The sequence below is a fragment of the Hylaeus volcanicus genome, chromosome 1, assembly GCF_026283585.1.
Source record: "Hylaeus volcanicus isolate JK05 chromosome 1, UHH_iyHylVolc1.0_haploid, whole genome shotgun sequence".
In the NCBI taxonomy this organism is placed as follows: domain Eukaryota; kingdom Metazoa; phylum Arthropoda; class Insecta; order Hymenoptera; family Colletidae; genus Hylaeus; species Hylaeus volcanicus.
In genome coordinates this window covers 19,572,118-19,582,536 of record NC_071976.1, presented here as the reverse complement: position 1 = coordinate 19,582,536, position 10,419 = coordinate 19,572,118, and the positions used below count along the sequence as shown (strand labels likewise).

The window sequence follows — 10,419 nt, the reverse complement described above, 5'->3', positions numbered from 1 at the left end:
CATCCAGAGAGATCCATACCCTCCGCCACGTAGACGTAGGACCAGATGATGTTTCGATAGGAGTTGGTATGATATTTGTCACGTACTATTTAACTTTTATTTAATTCTTTTAATTTAATTATGTCGACATTTGTTTGCGCTAACTAAGTTTTTTTAATAAAGATGCTTATTATTTTTGAAACGTTCGTTTTAAGGGAGACTCCTTTAGGATATATTTCTTTTTCTAGTGTCTATTTATAGTAGATACAGTTCAGTCATTATTTGAAGATGTGAATTCTTCTATTTTGGGGCTCATAAGAAATCCGATCTATCAAATAAAGATCGAGTAAAAATAATTGGTGGTATTTGAACCTCTCGAATAATGGAAGGAATAAAGTACCTTTACTCGACGTTGAATAGAAACAATTTTGATCTCATCTGTGACGGATGCATCGCTGATACACGCACACGAGTGTATGCGTTGCGCGTGCGGAGAAGTTTGAGTTCTACATCGAGCCACGTGGACACCGTGGATCGATAGGTGTTCTCGGTGTTTTGACAAAGCGGTCGATCAACTCGCGCGCGTTACCAGTCGACTCGAGGGCGTGTGTGTTGAATCACGTTAAATCGTCGACCTACCTACACTCGGCTTTTCTTTTTCCTTGGCTTACCCTCAGACCGATTTTCTTCCAAATTTAATTAAATCTTAAGTAGACAGTTTCATCTAATTGACCCCAAGCAGTCTGTAACCACTCAACTATTTACGATTCTTAAAAATTAAAGTTACACCAGACGCATTCTTTTTACAAGTGAACAATACAAAGGCTTAGAAATATCTTAAGTATCATCAGATCATTGCTACTCTACCCTATCACCTGCACACAATTTTGCGTTACTCAAAAAATGGATATACCCAACAGAGGGGTGATAGGCCTTCTACCCTCTCTCCCTCCCAGAGTGCGCTGCTGTGAGGGGATACCCGATATACATATGTATGATACAATTCGTACATTCGACTGACGTTATGTTCGATACTTTCTCGCTACCCATCCCCTCCCCAAATCTCTCTTATTCTATCTCTAGGAACGGTACTTCTTTTTTCCCGTATTTCGTTCGCGATTGAAAATTCTACCGGTTTCGACTTGCGAGCAAACCTTTTTCGAACGACAGGCTCCCGATCAATCAGTCGTGGCTCGTTCGAGAACGCGGAAGATGCGAAATTGGAACGGCGATGGACGAAATGTAGGCCAAAAGTGGCAGAGGTGAACGGCACAAGCCACGTAGAACACGTTTGCGCATCTGCGCAGATGTTCTACAGATTTGTCAGGTTCGATAATTTGCCAGTAATATGGCAACGTTCTCTGTTCGACGGGACTTGGCACGTAAATGTCGTGCTGTACGACCGAATCTCGACACGACGATGCTTTGGAACCTTTACCTCGTCATCTGCATCTGCACAGTAGACAAACATCCCTTATCCCTCACTCCCTGGATGAACGAACACTTGGCTGGCACCCTACAGTGAAATTCTATCTTCTTTGATATAATCTAAAGCAATGTTTACAAAAGTATATGTATCATTCTTTTCGTTTAATTATTTTGCTCGCGCATGTACGGAAAATATCTCGAGAGTAGGGTACAATTTTTTGGTAATATCGAGCGACGGTGGAATTGGCGCGTAATTATTTAATTATTCAACGTCCTGGTCAAAAGGCTGCGTGACCTTTTTCAGGAATATATAGGTTACGTTAAAATTATATTGACGTTTATATAAAGTTTCTCTGTTTGAATATTAACATAATTTTAACGTGTCCTCGCGAGGCTCTAAATGGGATAAAATCATACAAGTGAGAATTCTCTTGGGGATGAATCTGCAAATAAATCGTACTCTCGAGCATACCTGTAGCAATTAATATGCCATTTCGTCATTCATCATATTTATCTTATTTCGACCTCAAGAATCATCCCCTAAATGATTGCCCATCTGTATTTGACCAAATTGTACGAATCCTCTCGTGTTCGGTCTTGCTTAGATTATGAAATAAATTGTGAACGATTAATTAAGAGCAACCTGACGGATTATTGCTTTTAATCACTTATTGCGCCGACTTGAACAATCTTTTCCAGAACAGACAACTCTGCAAATAACACGAGCGACCCTGAAAGGTGTTCGTGCACGTTGCACCCTCGTCGCTCTCTATTTACGGACCAGTCCTGTTGTCGTGCGTCCTTTCGACACGCGCGACGACCCTTTCTCACCCCAACATACCTTTTTCTCTTCTTAGGGGTTCTCCTGAGTATCTTTTACGATGTCTAGGGGTGAACTTCCTTATAGGGCCATTTCACGACAAGTGAGACATTCTGCGGGCCGAGATTTCCAATTTTTCGGAAACTTGTATACGTAGGAAGTGACTCATTTCTTTAAAAAATGTTGATTTGGCACTTGGTCACAAGTTTCTATAAGCTCAGTGTCACCCAATCCCACGATAATAATATAGTAAGCATCGTCAAAGACAACGTATCAAAGTTTCAGCGAAACTTGACGCGTTACTTGATAAAGTTTCGAATTTCTGATGGAACGACCTTATAACCCCCTTGCTCCTTTAGGAGTGATCTGGACTTCCTAATCTGTGAAGTTAGCGATTAAATTATATGCCCGTGGAAAAACTTTCGAAACCCGTCTTATCTTGAGAAAGAAAAAGGTAATTACCGGGAGAAAGAGTGTTACTTGTTATTTGTGGCGTCGCGTCGTGGGAGTCGATAAGTGGAGTGGAGTTTATGGCATCATCTTTCGGAGTTATGAAGATACCTTCAGGGGGATATTTTCTGTAGTTCCTCAGGTTCCGTGACGCAAGGGATTTTTGTATGTTATTTATAGTGTCCTATTTATACATTTTTATATTGTCCCATTATTCCCTGCTGCGCGTAGCTTAGAGTAATCTCTAGCTTAATCCAGAATTATTCTTAGAAATTTTGTATTCTCTGCATTTTCAACGAGTGTACTTATAGTACAACAGACTTGAGAGTCATTTGCAAAGATAGGCGCTGGTTTTATGGTGCGATTTTAAGGTTCCTCGACAGTTTGGTATTACGGCCCATTAGGGGGAATAGGGTTCTGAGCGCTCCGCATGTATTTTTAATCCCCTCTTGAATATTGAATGCCCAGGTTAGCTTTTTGCCATCCCGAGCGATAAGATCCTCGACTCTGGCACTTCATATTACTTCCTCACTGGATGGCTTTTACTTTTTCCAGATTTAATTTCAACTACAAGTTCCTGACACGTTTCTATCCTTATTATTTATACATATTATTTAGTTTACGGGCCCATTCGTTCGTGGAGACACGGCAAATGGAGAAGTTAAATTCGATTGTCAGAAGGTGGATGCTGGGAGACGTTTTCCCGACTTCTGTGCGAGCTGTTGTATTCTTTGGAGAATGTTCTAATTGACCTGACGTTACTTCCCCATCCCTCGAGGCTTTACTTAATTTCTGTTTTATTGTTAGTTTGTTGGCTTTCGGGGAGACGAAGGCTACCGTTTAGGATTGCGAGGGGACCCGCGATTTCGTGTAGGAGGAGGTGACAGGTGCAAAAAAAGTTAAGTATAATTGTCGTTGGTTGCATAATAAAGAAACCTGTTTTTACACATTTCTGCAGACTGTTCTGGTCGAGCTGGGGTTACTTCATCATCCCTCGCATGACTTCAAAAAAGAAAGATTAAATTAAAGCTTTTAAGAATACCAGTCATAGTGCAAATAAAATTATCCCTCCTGCATCCCCGAGGACACAGCAGCTGCAGAATGTAAGCTGGATGCGTAGTTAAACTATAAACTATAATAAGTGAAAGTTCTCGTTTATTCAACCACCGAATTAGGATCCCTTAAAATTTCCAACATTTTTCCTGTCTTTAGTCAAATTGAAATTCTATCGCTCCCATAGCAGCAACAGATCAATTATTCCTAATTCCAGCAGCCGAAAGAACAATTTGCACTTATGTGACGTACTGTCGTACTTGGAAAAATTAAATGCTTCTATGCAACGACCCCTATCCTCTCCGATTAACGAGAGAAGACTGTCATTTAATTTCTGACAGGTACGTCAGTCCGGGGATTCCCAAGACCCTGACCGTTTGACGAACGCCAGCGGTTCCGTCAACCCTCCAGGTTGATCCCGAGTCGTTGCCAGTGACACGTAGAGAAGCGCGAGAGAATAAGGAAGACTGACAATAAGGGTGAATAGAAAAGGAACGGACGGAAATGCAGGCTAACGAGAGTAGGGATGGAGTCGGGAGAGAGACCGACCAGGGGAGGAACCGAGAGGGATGATACGGGGTCGGCTGCGACGGTGCTGCTGGTTCGGTGGTTTCAACCCTCCCTCACCCTTCGCTGACGGAAAAGCGCAAGCGCCAGTGTCCTTTCTCGATGCTCGTACTCCACGCCAGTAATCCGTGGAATGCGAAGGCAAAAGGTGCGCTTTTCCCCGACGGAACGCAGGTATCTAGTCCAAACCATTTTCACCGACTCCGATGTCGTCAACTGCGTCGAACGGTTAAACGACCCTCCACGTTCCGTTTCTCTCGATCAAGCCACCCTTCGCATCGGTCGATGTCCTTGCCACCTCTGCGTTTACCCAAAACCTCACGTTGCGTTCTCCCGATTCCTGTGTTTACCACTTCGCCTTAAAAGAATTCGTTCCGTCCACCTCGTGCAACCCCTCTGTCGCGACGAGTGGCGAAAAAACGAAAGCTTCGGCTACCGTTTCGCCAGCGATGCGCCGTGTGCTTGCATCTCGCGTCGCGAGGAGGTCACGGCTCAACCAGCCGAGGGTCTCTTAACCGTATCCCCGAATGGAACCGATGAAATCGAACTGTGGACTGGCAACCTCGACTGGCTTCGCCTATTATCGAATGGCAACCCGAGCCAACGTGGTGACGATCGTACGATCGCTGAACGCGGGAGACGATGTTTTCTTTCAACTTGTAATTGATGTAAACTTTGGTGTGTGTAACGTGGTCAGATTGGGATCGGGCATTCCCGAGTGTAAGGCAACGTGGTTGGGATCTCGTGTCAACATTGGTTAGCCGAGCGGCGATGTTCCTTGGAATTTCGTGTGGGTAGCTCGAAACCGGGTTTGTACCGTGGTACGATTGGGATCGAGGATTCACCGACTGCGACGAAGGCAACGTGGTAGCGTCGATAGTAGTTTACTAGCTGTCGTAGGTGCTTTGCTCGAGTTTGATATAATTAGTTTAAACTTGGTGCAACGCGGGATTGCTGTTAGGAATGTGTTAATAATAGCTGTCCAACCTCTATCGATGGTGTGCTCCAGGCTGATCAGGTTAGTCTAAAATTAGTATAGCTTAGTATGATTAAAATCAGGGATTCTCGATTATACGATATTGTATCAAGCAAACCACGCTGGTAGATGCTTTGCATGTAAATCAGTCCATTCATTCTAAAATCTGATCTGTAGCAGGATACGTTTAGGCTCGGGGATTTTCCTTTTGTAACAAGGCAACGTGGTGGCAATCCAGCGTCGATAGTAGCTAGCTTCTAGATCTAGATACAATTGTTTTAAACTCCCAACAACGTAGCACAATCGGGGATTTGTCGATATCTGGTTAATAGTAGTTGCCAATCGAATCACCGTCGACATTGTGCTCGAGCCTCCTCGGGTTCGTCCAGAATCTGTGTAGCACGATTGCGAAATTCAGGATCGTAATACAATAATAAGATCAGGGACTCGAAGACAACGCGGCGACAATATAGGCTCGATAGTAGTTACCCTACTGTAAATATCCTGCTCGAACTGGATGTAATTAGTTTATACACCGTGTATGATGAGGCAATTGAGATCAGGGATTCTCGACGACGGCGATATCGCGTTAATAATAGTTGCCAATTGAATCACTAACGACGTTACGCTCGAACCTGCTCAGATTAATATGAAATTAGCGCAGTTCACGGTGTGATCGAGATCAGGGATTCAACGAGGACAAACGCGTCGACGATCGCACGGATCGAAAAGTTGGACGATGTTTCCTTCCAAGTTGGTGTAGTTGTTTTAAACTTGGTATAACGTGGTTCGATTGGAATCAGGAATTCTCGGTTAGGATAGGGACGAAACGGTTGACAATTGCTCGGTACTAAAAGTTGGACGATGCTTTGCTGGAAGTAGTTGCAGTTGTTTTAAACTTGGCGTGACATGGTTGGATTGGGATCAGACATTCCCTAACGAAAACGTGTTTGCGGTCTTGTGTCGATAAAAGTTAGCCCAACGTTGTTGTTGTTTTCCTCCAACCTGATACTAGTTTTAATTTAGCTGGGTGTGTAGCATGTTTAGATTCGGATTAGAGATCTTTTATTCTGACAAAGACAACGTGTATGGAATTTAGAGTGGATTAGAGTTGACCAATTGCTGCTGATGTTTTACTCCAGCCTGTTACTATGTAGTTTAAATTTGGATATACCATTATATGAAATCGGATATTTTTTTACTCTAACAAAGACAACGTGTCTACGATCCAGAGTGAATCAGAATTGATCAACTACTGTCGATGTCTAGGTTCGCTATACGTAGTCGAAAATTGGTGAGGTCTGCAACTCGATACGATCGGAATCAGGGATTCTTGACTCTAACAATGGCGACGTGATCGCAATCTTGTGTCGGTATGAGTTAGCCAACTGCTGTTGTTGTTTGGCTCCAGTCTGCTGTAGCTAATCCAAAATCGATGCAGTCTATAGCATTGTACGATTGGTATCAGGGATTCTCTGTTGAATCGAAGGCGGCGCGATCGCAATCTTGTGTCAATAAAACTTACGCAACTGCTGTTAATATTTTGCTTCATCTCTAGCCCAAAATCAGGGATTCAGACAACATGATCTCGTGCCAATAAAAGTTGGCCGACCGTGCATCGCTGTCAATGTTTTGCTCGACTTTGCCCTCGCCAAAATCGTGTTATCACTGCAACGTCCTCGTCCCACGCTTTAATTTTCATTACGACCGTTTCCTTTTATTTCTCTTTCAAATATCAAAACTCAGCATTTACTTGGACACATTTATTCAATTACCGTGAAACGTAATACTTCATCATTCAAATTATAAATAAAAGGTTCAGTGTCGGTGCATCTCATTTAAAAGTATCTTTAATGAGAAATAATGGTCCTCGATAGAAGAAAAGACGTTTCATCCTGGGTTGCTAATGGACTCTTCAGTACGGCTGCAACAGCCTACTCCTTCAAACGCAATTATGCACTTTCAAAATGGACTCCCAGACGATATTTAAAAACGTATCTAAAAGAGAGAAATGTCCAGTTGCTGGACGAACTTTACATTCATTACTCGAAGCCCTGCGTGGCCCAACTTTGATCGGTCAAACTACAAGTTTTATCCAACAAACGTTGCTTATTTTTCAAAATATATTTTAAATAAATAGTATTTTCCTCCAATTTACCACAAATTGAAAGCTAGTCATCGCACGTCATATTAATTCCAAGAGTGAAAAGGAGACTGAGAAACTTTATTTTATGTTCGGCATGATGTGTTTCGTATTTCATATTTTAGGGTTTATCCGCTGTTTATCTTTCGCTCGTTGATTGAGATTTTTATCTGGCCGGGGATTTCGTTCTATCTCTGCTGGAAACGGGTTCGGAGAGGAAGGAGGCCGGCGTTGATTCTCGTCCGGTGTCGTCGTTCGGTAACGAGCATTAAATTATCGATCGGAGTGCGATATACATCTCGTGCATCGGCGAACTGGAGGATATTTCCACGCAGTCCGAGATATCACGAAGCTCCGAGCGTTCGATCGACGAACGCCGTTGCACGCGAAACTTCTTTTGGCGCCTTCCACATTTTCCTCACGCGTTCGATTCGAGTTGCATCCGCCGTTGATCACGTGCCAGGCGCCGCGTGCTCGCGTGTGCACGCTTCTCCCAGAGGCGAGGAAGAACAAATGGGCGAAATTTCGATAATAGTTATGAATTTATAGACTTTTAATATCTTGCCGCAATCTGCTACAGCTGCTATCGCTAGTGTTGAAGCTTTGTGTAAGTTTATAGTACAATGATTTAATTTGTGATACAAAGTTCGTTATGTTAAAAACCGTGTTATTTATTGAATTTTCTATGAACTCTAAAAATAGAAATTAACACTGTTTCAAGCGCAACTCAGGTGCAAAAACAATATTCTAATAATAACGCTACTACCACCTACGCATTCGATTTAATTTCCCAGACCCCCGCAAGCCATCAATTCCCCCCATTCATGCGTACCAACCCCCATACCCTCTTACTCCCCGATAACTCAGTTTCGCGTTGTAGACGCAGCCTAGAAGTTCGATCTCCTCGAAGTCTACGATCGTCCCAAATGAAGTGACCAAAGAGCCTCGACGCAAGAGCGACCAAAATTCGCGAATCGAGCAAGATGAAGCCTACGCGTACGGGAATCGTGAAGGCAGGGATCGATGAGCCAGGCAGTGTTGGTGTCGGGAGGATCGATTAGTCAGTCGAAAGGATCCAGATGCCAGTTATCGCGTCGCGCTTCTTCGAAGACGGTTAAGGGTTGTACCAGGTTGCTCTGCATTCGAGTTTCGAGTCGAGTCACGGTGCGAAGGGTGCCGCTTCTCGAGGATAAAACGTGGAGTAGGACAGGGGAGTAAACGAAACAACGAATCGTGGAATCGTCGAGCCCAACAGGGCCGAGGGAAGGCGGCACGAGGTAAGGCGAGCGAAGGCAACCACGAGGATTGAATAAAAGAGCCTCGTGACGGAGGGGCTTCGTACGGCCCTGGCGCGACTGCGGCACTGCACCCCCACGGGGGGTTCTCTGCCAAACACACCGAATCCGCCCTCCACCCCGGAACACAAGAAACACGTGAGTATTTATTGGCCACAGTGTAGGTCCTACACTGTAGGATGACAGTGGCGAGGCAGACTTAACGACTCGCCGCGGTACAAGTTGCACGGCTACGCTTGATACGATCGTTTCGAGGATAATTGCAAACTGTGTGGGTGGCGTTGATGGCAGGTTCAATGAACCGTAGATTGGAACGCGTACGCCGTTCAACGACCGCCTGGATGGGATACTCTGTGGTATTTGAAATTTGAAACCAAAGTAGACGCGTGTCGAGGGCTATAAGACGCAGGATGGAGTGTCTGATACTTTAGAAAGAGATTACTTAAGCTTTCGTACTGGTAGTCTAAGCTAAAAAGGTCTATCTTGCTTCGTTGTTGATTTTTGTATCGATTTACCATGAAGCTGGAACTGGTGCCTGTTCTTAGAACGAAATAAACATCCTTAATCATTAGCCTGCGAATCTACAAAAATTGAATCTGGACAGGAATTTATTTTACTCTGCAAATGTTACATTAGTTACTTCGGTTTGAATAATTTTGTATATTATTGCAAAATGGATGCATTTCGTAGTTGATTACACATTTAAATTTTGCTATAAATGCATAAAAATCCGCAGTCTATCAATCATAAAGGATGTTTGCTAACGTTACGTTCCTATGTAGTATAAAAATGAAAAGAAAAGGGGCGATTTAGGCGCGGAAATTCACGTGTCGCCTAATGACATCCTCGAAGCCGTGCAACTTTCGTATGCAACAATTCTTCGTACAATGCATAATTTGCAGACGATTCAAGGTTAGCGTGTCAAGTGCCCCACCGTGTCCCACTTTAATCTGCATATATCACTGTGTTGAATTTTTAAAAACCGATATTGCAACTTCGTTGCGACGCCTCGTCGTGTAATGAACAGTTACGTCTGCGGTCCCTTGGGTCATTCCATAATAAATCGACCACCTTTTGCGCTTGATGTCAGAGAATTCTGTTTAAAAAAAATTGATCTATCTCTCGTTTGCAATTTAAGAAATTCAAGCTTGAATTAAGCTACCAAACTCCTCCAATTTTACTAAGACATTATTTTGTTCTTCCTTCCTTTAATTAGAAAGACACTTATGTCTAATAAACATGCTTTGATCTCGATAGTTTTAACGTTAATACACAGGTTGTCGATAAGACTGTTTTGGAAGTGCAAATAAAACAATTGAAATGATTACGAGGGACATCGTTTACGTTCGTAGACTCGATTCGAATAATTTAAGTAGTATGGTAGCGATATAGTCAGCCGAGCGCGTGGTTTTGTCACCCACAACGAGGCGCACTATGACAGCTCATTATAACAGCTCATTATGATGTCAATTAAAGCATGCCCCACCTCGAAAACAACCTCATTTTCTAAAAGGAGCTTCACAGAATACTCTCGTGCTCTTTTCAAATTAGAAAAATGTCCTCGCTTGAAATGGATAAAAATATCAAAAGTAAGCATTTGTGTGGGGAATCGCCGCCCTGAAAGAAACTTCAATCAGACAAATCCTTTCAAATAAAAACGAGTAACCAATTCATCGAGGAGGGACTTTAGTCTCCAACAGTGTTGAGG

General features: G+C 43.2%; 1 long non-coding RNA gene across 1 annotated transcript in view; it reads right to left on the bottom strand.

The window, feature by feature from the left end:
- Positions 1 to 10,419, bottom strand: part of LOC128880454 (uncharacterized) — a 39,163-nt gene that overhangs the window by 8,315 nt on the left and 20,429 nt on the right. The window lies entirely within an intron of this gene.